A 14,126-nucleotide genomic window follows, 5' to 3' on the forward strand; every position below is an offset into this window, starting at 1 on the left:
AAACAGTAACTTCCCATTCCCTCATTCCCCCAGCTCCTGGCAACCACTATTCTACTTTCTGTCTCTGTGGATTTGACTACTTTAGGTACCTCATATAAGTGAAATCATACAGTATGTCTTTTTTTTACTGACTTATTTCACTTAGCATAAAGTCCTAAAGATTCATCCATGTTGTAACATGTGCCAGAATTTCCTTCCATTTTAAGGTTAATTCCTTTCTGTGTTTATACATTTGTGTATCTCTTCATCCATCAATAGATACTAGGTTGCTTTTACCTTTTGATTATTGTGAATACTGCTGCTATGAACATGGGGTGTACATATATTTCTTTAAGACCTTGCTTTCAATTCTTTGGGTATATATTCAGAAATGGAATTGAGTAACAATCCAATTTTTATTCTTTGGGGGGAACTATCATACTTATATCATACTTACTTATGCCTCAGTAGGTGTATCATTTTATATTCCCACCAATAATGCACAAAAGTTCCAGTTTCTCCACATCCTTGACATTTATTATTTTGTTTTTATAGCTGTCCAAATGAGTGTGAAGTGATATCTCATTGAGGTTTGACTTCCATTTCCCTGATGAATAGTGATTTGAGCAACTTTTCATGTGCTTATTGGCCATTTGTGTATCTTCTTTGGAGTAGTATCTATTCAGACCTTTTGTACACTTAAAAAAATACCTATCTATCTATCCACTTATTTATTTATTGAGAGAGAGAGAGAGAGAGAGAGAGAGAGAGAGAGAGAGAGAGAGAGAGAGGATCCCAAGCAGGCTCCACACTCAGCACAGAGCCCAACATAGGGCTTGATCCATGACCATGAGATTGTGACCTGAGCTGAAATCAAGAGTCAAGATGCTCAACCAACTGAGCCACACAGGTGCCCCTTGTACACTTTTTAATTGAGGTTTTGTTGTTGTCGTTATTGCATTACTAAAGTTCCTTATATATTCTGGTTATTAACTCTTTATCAGATACATGGTTTGCAAATATTCTCTCACATTCTGTAGGTTGTTTTATTCATATTCATGGAATTTTTAACAGTAGTTTCTATTACTAAATTTCCATTTTATTCTATTTCATTAATTCCAGTTCCCTGTAGAAATTTTCAACCATTTCACCTATTTATTAAACATGAAAATTAAATAGTCCAGTGTAACTCCAATATTTGCCATCACCTGTGGGTTATTTCTATAATTTTTTTCCAGGTTTATTTTTTGTTATTTCTTGAAGCAGCTGATAATTTTTTATTGCATATTGGACATTATGTATAAAAATTTGGAGACAACATTTGAGATCCACTAATGTTATCTTCCTCCACATAGAATATAGTTTGCTTTCTGGCGTACAATTAGAGTAGAGACACATCATCTTATCCAGTTTGAAATTCGATTCACCAGTCAGGTTTTAGTCTTTTGGGAAGGGTGGTCTTTTTCTGGTTTGTGCTTCATCCTGTAGTGTGGCCTTTCCATGGTGCCAATGGAAGGAAGCCCGGGATATTTACCAGGGCCTCTCCTAATTAGTGATCCATTAACTGAACTGACTCCCCAGACTCATAAAACTGTCAAAAGTTCTGCTTAGTTTTCTAATTTTTTTAGATTCTTGTGCCTATGATATTTGTGAATTAGCAAATGTCTGAGGGAAATATGGAACAAAATGTTGAGTTTATGTCAATGTAGCTTCTATTTTTCTGAGACCTTAGACTTTTAAGTTTGGCTGCTTTGGTAGCCCTGATGTCTACATTTTGTTGCTATAGTTACTAAGGGGTTGCCAAAGGCTAAACTCAACTTCCCAGCCTCCCAGCAGCAACTTCTACTCTTGGACCTACACCACTTTCAAATTAGCAAATGCCTACAGAATCCTGGGCTTACTTGTATGCAACTCCTTCTCTATAGCATCATGGCCCCTTAGGTCCTAACTGCATTAATAGCTTTCCAATGCTTTCAAACTGTGTGTGTGTGTGTGTGTGTGTGTGTGTGTGTGTGTGTGTGTGTGTGTGTGTGTGTTTTATAGCATTTCTAGTTGTTCTCAGTGTTCTGGAACATGCTATTCCATCATTACCTGATGTCTTTATCTGTGCTTAGCAAAACAACATATGATTGCTAAAATGAAAAAAAAAAAATCAGTACACAGGCTGAAAGAAAAATTACGCAGAAAGACAATGTTAAATACTTTAATTAAAAAGACAAAGAAAAAAAATGAGATAGTCAATCTACCAGATAGAACATCCAATTAATAGCAATTCCTGCGGTGTCAGAGTTAGTGAAAGTAGAAAACAAAATAATAGGAAAAAACATTCCAGAGCCAAACAAAGTCACCAGACTTCAGATTGAAAGGGACCACTAAATGAATAATTAAAATGAAAGAAGACTTGGGGCACCTGGGTGGCTCAGTGGGTTACGCGTCTGACTTGGGCTCAGGTCATGATCTCACAGTTCGTGAGTTTGAGCCCTGTGTTAGGTTCTGTGCTGCCAGCTCAGAGCCTGGAGCCTGCTTCGGTTTCTGTGTCTTCCTCCCTCTCTGCCCCTCTCCTGCTCTCTCTCTCTCAAAAATAAACATTAAAAAAATTTTTTTTAATGAAAGAATACTCATGAGTACAGTAGCCACCCTCCTTTATCTGCAGGAGATACGTTCCAAGACCCCCAGTGGATGCCTGAAACTGTGGATAGTACCAAACCCTGTAAATACTGTATTTTCTTATACATACATATGATAAGTTTAACTAGGCACAGAGATTAACAGCCATAATAATCAAATTGAACAATGATAATTATATGTTGTAATGAGAGTGATGTGATGTCCCTTAAAATCTTATTGTACTGTACTCACTCTTCTTCTGGTGATAATGTGAGATAAAATATCTACGTGATGAAATGAAATGTCATAAATGATGTAGGGGTTGTGATGTAATATTACGCTCCTTTGACCTTTTGGTGATAACTCAGAAGGAGGATCTTCTGCTTCTGCACAGCAGCTGACCCCAGGTAACTGAAATCATGGAGGTGAAATCGCAGATTGGTGGTGGTGGTGGTGATGGTGGTGGGGGTGGGGGGGGTGGGGGGTGGATCTATTGTATTCAGAACACCAACGATAATAGAAAAATCCCAGATTCATTCAGATGGGGAAAATTGTGAGTACCAAGAAATCAGAATCATACTGATACAAGTCCTAACATCAGCAACAATCAAATTATAGAAGACAATGGAACAATAACTTCTCAATTCGGAGGGAAATTTCTATTACTTTAGAATCTTATTCCCAGGCAAACTATCAATCAAATATGAGATGGAATGAATATAGACATTTTCAGAAAGACAAAAACCTAAAGTTTTCTTGCCATATACCCTTCCTGAGGAAGTTACTCAAGGATATGCTTCAAGAAAATAAGGAAGGAAAACAGAAAAAGGAAATGAAATCCAGAAAGCAGTTCATATAACCCAGGTAGGAGGAGGGGCAGTGATCAGTGAAGTCCCAAAAGAGAATTGGTTAGCAGTCCTAGATAGCAACCAGTCCAGACTAGAGCAGGGAGTTGTGATGGTCTACAAGGGATGTCTCTAAGACAAGTGGATTTCATTCTGTAGTTGATACCAATGAAAACCTGGATGTTTTGGAGGATAAGATGAGGACTATTTTTTTAATTTTTTTTCAACGTTTTTTATTTTTGGGACAGAGAGACAGAGCATGAACGGGGGAGGGGCAGAGAGAGAGGGAGGCACAGAATTGGAAACAGGCTCCAGGCTCTGAGCCATCAGCCCAGAGCCTGACGCGGGGCTCGAACTCATGGACCGCGAGATCGTGACCTGGCTGAAGTCGGACGCTTAACCGACTGCGCCACCCAGGCGCCCCGAGGACTATTTTTTTTAAAGGTACTTCAGGATTCTAGAAAAAAAAAATCTACTTAGGAAAGCCATAGTTGAAATATGAACCATGGTTTCAGCAATTATAGAGGACAGAAGAAGATAATCCATTTGATCCAGATACCAGAAATATGCTTTCAGTGGTATCGAGGTCATAACATTTGTAAAGAGTAAAAAGTAGTTTCTGCAACCCCTTGACTAGGCAGAGAATAAGATTCAGAGTTGGAAGAATGTAAATAATATATATCTATTTTCAAATTTCATGATCAACCCATAGACAAAGCATGGAATATTTAGAGTAACAATTCAAATGTTATTGTGAGACTGTAAAAAAATTATGCAGATAAACTTCGAGAGGTAGAAGATAGGGAAAAGTGGCAAAGGGCATGGCATGGGGCTAATGCCATCACCTTACTCCTTGAGGAACTAACACATACTGACTGAACTTGCTGCAACCAAAATATGTGATGTTTATGTAGTGTTTATTCTGATCGTGCTGCTGGTGGTTACATGGGTATGTCAGTTTGTCAGACTTCATCAAAATGTACACGTAAAATGTTTGCATTTCAGTGTATATACATTATATCCAGATAAAGTTGATTTTTTTTTTAGAATTAACCATAAATTTAAATTTAAAATGTAACTGGTAGAAGAAAATATACAATTCTGAAAAGCTGGGAAGAGGACCAAGAAATGAGGGGTAAATTGGGCAAAGTCTTGTTTTTTTTCTTAGCAAGGAATTGATATTTTAAAGTGGATAAATCAAGAAAAGAAAAGGCATTTTAACAAATTATAAAATCTCTACCATTAAAACATTGTGGCATTTGTACATGAATAGACAGACTAAGAGAACCAACCAGAAAATCCATTAATAGTCCCAATTACATATAAAAATGTAGCATATGATAAAGATAAAGAAATTTTTTAATTTCATGACCCTCAGGTCAGCACGGATAAGCTGGGTTTTTAAATATGTGTTATGAGAGACCAAGACAACCATACAGAAAAAGATAAAAAGCAGATTTGTTCCTCACACTGCACATCAGAATAAATCCAGACAAATCAGGAAATAAAATGTTAAAGAAAAAAAAGTAAACTATACCAATACTAGAAGCATGGAGGAGCAAAGTACTCCATAGTCAGGGCAGGAGAAGCTTCTCCTGACTCAAAACCCAAAAGAAATAAGAGGAAAAATTGGCTGTTGATCACATAAAAATAAAATGTTTTACCCAGTGTAGAAAAAAAAACTTAGGAAAAAAAAAAGGGATAAATGAAAAAAAATATTTGCAACTTACCACATAAAAAATTATCTCTAATATATAAAGTCTCTAAAAATAATAAAGAATGGTTAACGGATAGAAGCAGACATCTCACTCACACACATACACACACATATTCAAATGGCTCTTAAACTCCTGAAAAATGTTTAACCTTCTTTAGAGGAAGAAGAATGTGTATTAACACTAAATTGAGACACAATTTCTAAGTTTAACTATCTACTCTGTTGGTGAGGTTGTCAACATTACTGGTGGGAATGCTAAATGCTAAACCCCTTCAAAAGGGGAAACTTGGCATTATTTAGAGAAATTACATATTCACTGATACTTTGACTCAGAAAACGCTTCTAGGAGGGGAGGGGCGCCTGGGTGGCTCAGTCAGTTGGGCGTCTGACTTCAGCTCAGGTCATGATCCTGCGCTTGGTCGGTTTGAGCTCCCGTGTCGGGCTGTGCTGACAGCTCAGAGCCTGGAGCCTGCTTCAGATTCTATGTCTCCCTCTCTCTCTGCCCTCTCCTGCTTGCACTCTGTCTCCCAAAAATATTTAAATATTAAAAACATTTAAAACAAGAAACGCTTCTAGGTATTTATTCCAAAGGTACACTGGTGAAAATTCGAACGTGCATAAGGCTATTCATTGAAGCATTGTAGGGGCTGGATGAATGAACTATGGCACATGCATACAATGGGGCACTAGGCAACCATCAACAGCAATGTGAAAGTGAGAGATTATCTTTGCTAGAACCAAGGTGGGATAGCAAAGGGGCAGGAGGGGGCTTTCTGGGATAACAGACATGTTCTAAAACTAGACTGTGGTGATGGCTACATTACTGTATAAATAGAGTGCAAAATATTTTCATTACGTGGCTATAGAGTGATCTCTGGGATGATTAAATGAAAAAAGCAAGGTATAGAAATGTGAGGTGGGCACAGGGTAGACACAAATACCCAAATACATTAGATTATATATTTTTAAGTGGAAGGATAAACCAGAAACTAACCAAAATGGTTACTATAAAGGAAAGAAGGAAACTAAATGGAGGGAATCTTCTGAATACATTTTCTTTTGTAGATTTGACTTGGAAAAGGAATACTCTACATAATTATAAAACAAAATTAAAGTTTAAAAGCAATCCCCTACAATCCAAAGCAAAATATAAAATCAAGTTGGTGGCATAAATGCTCTCAGGTTAAATACAGAAACAAAACCTACCCCAAACAAACCTTAAATTGTTTTCATGTTGTTGGTGATGGTGTTATTATTCTGAGTCTTTGGTGTATACATTGTAGCAAATGAATGATATTGTTGGTGAGGACTTCAGGATGGGAGAAGATATGGACAGTGAGATGGAGGAGATTAAATAAATAATTTATTGTCCTGAATTTCAGTATAAATTAATGATGAATTTTCCCTCATTAAAAAAAAATCGTTTCCATTGAAAAGACCTAGAAAAATGCCCAACTTTGTAGTGATGAGCAACACCAACACCATACTGTGGTTACAAAATACCATGTCCCACTAAAGGAGTTCATACGTCCTGGGGAGATGAGGGGATACCAGGGCTAAGCTACAAAATGAGCAAAATGAGCCTGAAACTTACTAATACCAGAAAGCAAAACCATCACAGACCAAATTAAGTCATGTATAAAACACCCAGGAACTAACTTAAAGAGTCATATACTGGCCAAAGCTGGAACCATTTGAGCATTTAATAACCCTGACTAAAAGGTGCCAACCACTTACTTACATATTAAATTTATATAGATCCTAATACAAATGTACTGTTAAAAATCACTGAGACAATCAGGGAAATTTGAATACTGAATGTTATTCGAAGACATTAAGAGACTTTGGTTAGTTTTTTAGGTGTGATAATGATTTAGGATACTGAAGTATTTGTGAATCAAATGATACAATGCCTGAGGACCACTTCAAAATAATTCACAAGTGGAGAGAATAATTTAAAGAGATGGCTATACATGGATAATAGCTGAAGCAGGGTAATGGATTCACAGGGGTCCATCTTTCTATTACTTTTGTGTATATTTAATTTTTTTCATAATAAAATAATTTTTAAGTATTATGTTAGCTTATCACTTATTTATACATGGCATAGTAGATATGAATTTAACCCACAACAGTCAGGACAGTAAGTGACACATTAAAAAAAAAAAAAATTCAGATCCAACCCTAAGCCCCCACTGGTTAAAATGTTAAGAAATTCAAGCTAAATCATGTCTGGGGCTGGCTTCTTCACCAATATCTTTGGGACTTAGGTGTCACCTGAAAACAGAAAATAGGTCTCGAGTCTTCAGCCCATGGAGCCATTCACTGTTCGAGCATGTGGAGTCTGTCACCTAGGGATCCTTGGCTCTGCCTACTGTGACCTCAGCTTTTCGTGCTCATTTCCCACAACATTTCACCTCTTGAGAGGTCCTGTCACCTGACGGGAGTTGAACCAGTCTCCACTTGCAGAGCCCCTTTCCAAGCTTCTCCTTCCCCTGCTCTAGGAAGCTCACCTTCTCACCTTGGTTGCACCCTGTATTATCTTGCTCAGGCTGCCAAAACAAAAGACCACAGACTGGGTTGCTTAAAGAGAAATTTATCTTCTCATAGTTCCGGGCGTTGGAAGTCCAAGATCAAGTATGTTTTTGTTGCTCTTGAGTTTCTCCTTGGCGCGCAGATGGCCTTTTCTCCTCGTGGGCACTCTTGGGATCTCTTCCTTTTCTTACGAGGATACAAGTCCTACTGGATTAGGGCCCCGTCTTTATGACTTAATCTAACATTAATTACTTCTAGAAAGACCCAATCTCCAAATACAGTCACATTGGGGGTTAGGGGTTGAACATAGGAATTTTCCAGGGGACACAATTCAGTCTGTAACAACCCCCTCTAGCCCTTTTAGTATCTCTCATAGCTGTGAGAGCAGGACAGGCATATCAATACATGCAAATAAGACACAAGGATGATGACAACAGATTCGGGTGTCAGTCTCTGATTCCTTCTTGCTAAGGAACTTTCCAATGAGGCTTAATAAGTGCAGGCAAGTGATAGCCTCTGTCTCCTTTGGTCTTAACTCACTCCTCTGGGAGTTCTCTGTGCTTCTATCTGATCGTGGAATTACTGTGATCTTCTGCATTTTTCAATGTCCTTAGTTTTTATTTTTTTATTTATTTTTTAATTTTTTTTTAATGTTTATTTATTTTTGAGACAGAGAGAGAGCATGAACGGGGAAGGGTCAGAGAGAGACAGAGACACAGAATCTGAAACAGGCTCCAGGCTCTGAGCTGTCAGCACAGAGCCCGATGTGGGGCTCGAACTCACAGACTGCGAGATCATGACCTGAGCCAAAGTCGGTCGCCCAACTGACTGAGCCACCCAGGCGCCTCCAATGTCCTTAGTTTTTAATATTTTTACTAACAATTTCAATAGAACAGGGTGGTTCTCAAAAGTGTGGTCCCACACAGCAGCATCAGCACTGCCTGGACATTTGTTAGGAATGCAAATTATCTGGCCACACCTCAGACCTTTTGAATCAGAGCCTCTGGGGATAAAGCCAAGCAATCCCTGTTTTAACCCCCATCCCGCCCACCGGATGATCTGATACACACATGCTCAAGGTTTGGAAACAAGACTCTGGGTGTCTAAAGCATCCATACCTGGAAGGGGTGTGCAGCCTTGCTGGTCCTGTCTGTCTCACAAGGAGCCTGAGCCTCACTCCCTGCAGTGTGCCTCAGGGTCTCCATGCACTTTGGGAAGGCTGTCGTCTTTTTAATTCCTCATAATGAACTTCCTTTGGGAAACTGAGCTACAATTAGATCCACTTCCTTCACTTAAAAAAAAAAAAGTTTATTTATTGTGAGAGAGAACGCAAGCAGGGGAGGGGCAGAGAGAGAGGGAGAGAGAATAACAAGCAGGCTCCACCCTGTCAGTGTGGGGCCCGATGCAGGCCCTGATCTCAAGACTGTGAAATCACAGCCTGAACTGATATCAAGAGTTGGGTGCTCAACCCACTGAGCCACCCAGGCACCCCTTCCTTCACTTTTTACACTAGTCTCTGTATGTAACACAGTGGTTTGTACAAAGCATGGTGCTTCATAAATATTTACTGAATGGATAAACTATTTAGAGCATAAAACTATAAGACATTTATTTCAAAGCAGATGCTTCAGTTTTATGTAGGTAAGAAATATGCTCTCAGATAGCTGAACTTGATTATCTCATGTTGGGGGAATATTGTTTAGGGGATTGGTCCTACAATGATAAGCCCTTACTTTTGGCAGATTCCAGGATGAGCACTCTCTTATGTTACATCCAATTCACAACAACCATGGCTTCAACATAAACAATGTGGTAGAAACACCTGCATCTAACTTGTCTAGAATGGCATCAAAGCATTAAGAGTATAAATTAAAACAAGAGGTTCAGCACAAGGGAGACTGACATGGACTCTTAGGAGACACCTACAGATCCTGAATTTGGGGGACAGAACAGAGTGATTCAGGAATGGAACACTCAGAAACTTGTCAGTCACTAGGTTACACATAAATATGCTGTGAGTACACCAAGTTATTGAGCTACCATTGTTTCTCAATTTCTCCCACATGGGTCCCATTCTTTTACGGACCACACAATGGCAGGAACCAGCCTCTGGACATACACGTGGACCAGATTTTCCCCACAAGCATGAGAAATCCCTGACAGTTTCACTTCTCAGCAGGATGAGGTCCTAGTTGTGCCTGTCACATGAGTCAGAGGTTCCTGACTGAACATGTTTCCCAGCACAGGGCATTCTGTGTGTAACACTCATTTTCCTCAGGATAAGCAGCCATCCAGCTCTGCAGATCCTACTGCATGCAACTTCTGGTGGGGTATGTGAAAAATGTGTGCATTCCCTCTGCCTATGAGCCTGGCTATGAGCTTGAGGAAATGAAGAAAACACCAAGGCAGGGAGACTTCAAATGTCTAAGCATGTGGAGTCAGTGTCGCAGGGAAGAATGAGATCTTCTTATGCATCACAAACTGCAAATTGGCCCCTTGATATTTGCAAATTATGTAGTCTGCTTGAACTGTCTCACGTTTGTTGTAATAAACCATGGAGCAAAAGTTTTATAAGTGAAAAAAAATAAGTTTCTAGAATCCAAGGCTTTTTTAAAAAAAGCTTATCTATTTATTTTGAGAGACACAGAGAGAGAATGAGAGAGCGAGCATGAGTAGGAGAGGGACAGAAAGAATCCCAAGCAGGCTCTGCACTGTCAGCCCAAAGCCTGATGCAGGGTTCAAGCTCATGAACTGTGAGATCATGACCTGAGCGACAAACCAAGTCAGACGCTTAACCGACTGAGCCACCCAGGTGCTCCCAAAATCCAGGCTTCTTGATAAAAATACAAATGCATGAAACTGACCACAACCCCCCATCCCAGGTAGCTAATTCTAGTGGAATTTTGTCTTATTTTTTAAATCAAAAGAAGGGGCATTGATATATTAAAAAACCCAGAGTTTGGAGATAAACAGACCAGTTTCTAATTCTTCCTCCTCCATTCATACTTTTTAGAATGACCAGTGGGTTATTTAACTTGCAGGAGCTTCAGTATCTTCTCCAGTAAAGCATACAACAGTATTTACCTCAAAAGATTCTTACCATGGTAAGATATATAAAGGGTAAAGGCTATATAGCACTGCACCATTTAAAATGGTAGAAGCTAGCCACATGTAGCTATTCAGAACTTAAAATGTGGCTTGTCAGAACTGAGATGTGTTGTATGAAATATACACCAGATTTTCATGTCTTGTTATGAAGAAAGAATGTAGGGGCACCCGGGTGTCTCACTTGGTTGAGCATACAACTGACTCCTGATTTTGCCTCAGGTCATGGCTGTGGGATCAAGCCCATCAGGCTCCGTGTGGAACCTGGATCCTGCTTGAGCTTCTCTCTCCCTCTGTCTCTGCCCCTCCCCCACTGGTGCACATGTGTGTGCACACACACCTCTCTCTTAAAATAAACATTAAAAAAAATGTAAACCATCCCTTTACTTAAAATATTGATTACATGTTGAAATTGTATTTTGGATTATATAGAATAAAATATATTAGAAGTTTATAAACATGCACAATCAGATATATATCTTATACTAGAGACCAACAAAACAAAAATAGTTTGTGTTGCCAGGTTAACTTATTTTTGTGCACATCTTAAAAATTTCTGCTGCTACCCATCAATCACTAACAAGTGTCCCCAAAGTGTTGACTTCATGCGCTTTTTAGGTTGTTTTCTTGAAAGGCTGTTTACTGTATTTTCTATTTTTACTTTTAAGAGAGAGCGAGCGAGCATGAGTGGGGTAGACACAGAGAATCTTAAGCAGGCTCCACACACCAGCACGGAGCCCCATGAGGGTCTCCATCCCACGACACTGGGATCAGGACCTGAGCCCGAGAGAGGCACAACTGACTGAGCCACCCAGGAGCCCCAAAGTTGTTTAAAATCAGCAGTCGCACTCTTGGTGGCATCATAATGATCTCCATATTAGAGAACTAAAAACAAAAAAGAAACTTGATGCAGACACTGACAGCTATGATCCATAACCCTCATAAACTCCAATAGCAAGTAAGTATCAATTTTCACTGTTTAATTTTTGAAGAATGTTACAAATTTGAATTTAAAATGGATCTCTTTTCTCTGTTTTATATATTGGCATTCCACTGTTTAGGTTAGGTTGAAAATCCAACATAGACCTGGGCCTGGGAACATACAATGATTTCTGACAGTCTAAAGGGTTGACTAAATGCAGAAAGCCCTCTGGGACCACACAGCCTGGTCTCAGGTCCAACAGAACTTGCCCATTTCCTGAGGTGGGAAAGTCTGCAGGATTCATGAGCGGGGGGTGTAGAGTTCACTGGGGAGACAGCCGCATTACTGGGAAAGAGGAATCAAACATGGTGTGCCTTCCACAGTAGAGGCCCTGGAAAGGGAGCTCTGTGGGGCAGTGAACACATCCGTGTGCCCTGGAGAATGTTCTTATCTATGCCATCACCTGTCCCATTTCTGCTGCAGACAAGAGGAGCTCTTAGGGTTGTTGCCTAAATATTTATTTGCTCAAAAAATCCATTCATGTTTACAAGGAGTGCCAAAACCATTTTGTATGTGGGTTCAAGAATATTCTCAAATGGCTCACGGACTGTTAACCATTCTTGTATCTAGTCTCAAAACGCCTCAAGTGATCTCCTCTACAACCCAATGAAAACAGCCTCAAGGGCATCGACTGGCCATCCATCCAAGGTGCCCATTTTGTTTTCCTGGACAATTGTGATTGTGCCTTTCATACTGGAGACAAATTCTCTCTACGGGCTCAACCCACCTTTTTTGGCTCTACCACCTGGCACCTTGCAGAGCAACCTACCCTCCATTTGTTACCCCTCCAAATAAATTTAAGTCAAGAAGCAGGTACCCCAAGTCTTTTCTTCTACAGGTTAATATATGTAAAAGTCCTTACAACAGGCTCTGTTTTTAGCAAATACACACAACGTATTTGCTATCATTGTTGTTAACCGAAACTAGAATAGATCGATTAGTTCAACAATCTTTAGATGTTTCTATAATTACTTCTCCAAATTATTTTTTGTTACCTTTTCTTTAAACCAATCTTTACGGGAACTTTATGGAGCCCTTCCCACCCAGGTCCCTCACCTGTGCCAAGGGTGCAACTTGTCCAGATACCATGGCAAGTGTATCTAACCAAATGTGACCTAACCACAATGGGACCATCATCTTCTCTCACTTCAGTTTTATTCATACAGTCCAAACTCACACCAACTCTTTTGGCAGCCACATTTTTTTTTAAGCTAAAAAAGTGTAAATCTTTTTCGTATGCACCATTACTAAAGGCTCCACTTTAACATCTAGAGTACACTAGGCACCATTTTCAAAGTTGGCCCTTTAGACAACTTCCCTCCATTTCACCAAAGGAGCACCATACCTCAAGACTGCTCAGCACTCAGTGGTTGCTCAACTACCAAGTTCCCAGAAGTTACTAGTGTCCAGACTTACTCAACGATGCACACTGCAAGGAAAGTTGAGCGACAATTAGACAGCTTTCCAGGAGGCAACACTGAGGAAATGTCCTCAATGCCAGGAAGATACAAATGAGCTGCCAACAGGACAAGACCCTTTTCAAATGTGACAGTTTTAAGTATTTTCCCAGGACAAAACAGGGATCTGGCTCAGCAAGACCAGCTTTTGTGTCCCTTCCTGAGCACACAAAATTAGAGGGACAGGCCGAGTACCCTGACCCAGGGGTGAGCACACAAAAGTTAGAGGGACAAGCTGAGTGCCCTAATCCAGGCCTTGGACATAAGCTGAACACCTACCAGTCCCAACCATCCTGGGGGTTGGACACCTGCTGTGAGCAGGTAGGAGTGCTTCCCAAACAGTCCTCTGTTCCAAAACTTGTCCATCGTGAACCTGATGTTTTAGCATCAGGATCTTGTGGGGGAGGGGATCACTGCATTTCTAAGAGCTCAGACTGAAAGAAAACACATCTCAGCAGGAATCCATTTCTGAGGCCACTTGTCAGCTGCTTTCCCTGCAGGGTACATGGTTAACTGTGCAGTTTTCATTTGAGGCTGGAACGCCGTTTGCTATCAGTGAGGTGGTTGGTTTTAAAGCTGAAGGGAAGGTACCAGTGACAAAGGTGAAGAACCAAGGATGCCAATAAAAAGAAACAAAGTACTGATATATGCTACAACATGGATGAATCTTAAAATATTCTGCAAAATCAAAGAAACCAGTCACAGAGGACACAAGTTGTAGGATTTCACTTAATGTGAAATGTCCAGAAGATGCAAAGCCATACTGAGGAAAAGTAGATTAGTGGTTGCCTAAAGCTTTAGGGGGAGGTGGCGGTGGAGTGACGAGGAGATAATGACAAGGACAATAAAAATGCTTAAGAACTGATTGTGGTCGTGATGTATGCACAAGTTTGGATAGG

This window comes from Felis catus, chromosome A3, assembly GCF_018350175.1.
Source record: "Felis catus isolate Fca126 chromosome A3, F.catus_Fca126_mat1.0, whole genome shotgun sequence".
Taxonomy (NCBI): domain Eukaryota; kingdom Metazoa; phylum Chordata; class Mammalia; order Carnivora; family Felidae; genus Felis; species Felis catus.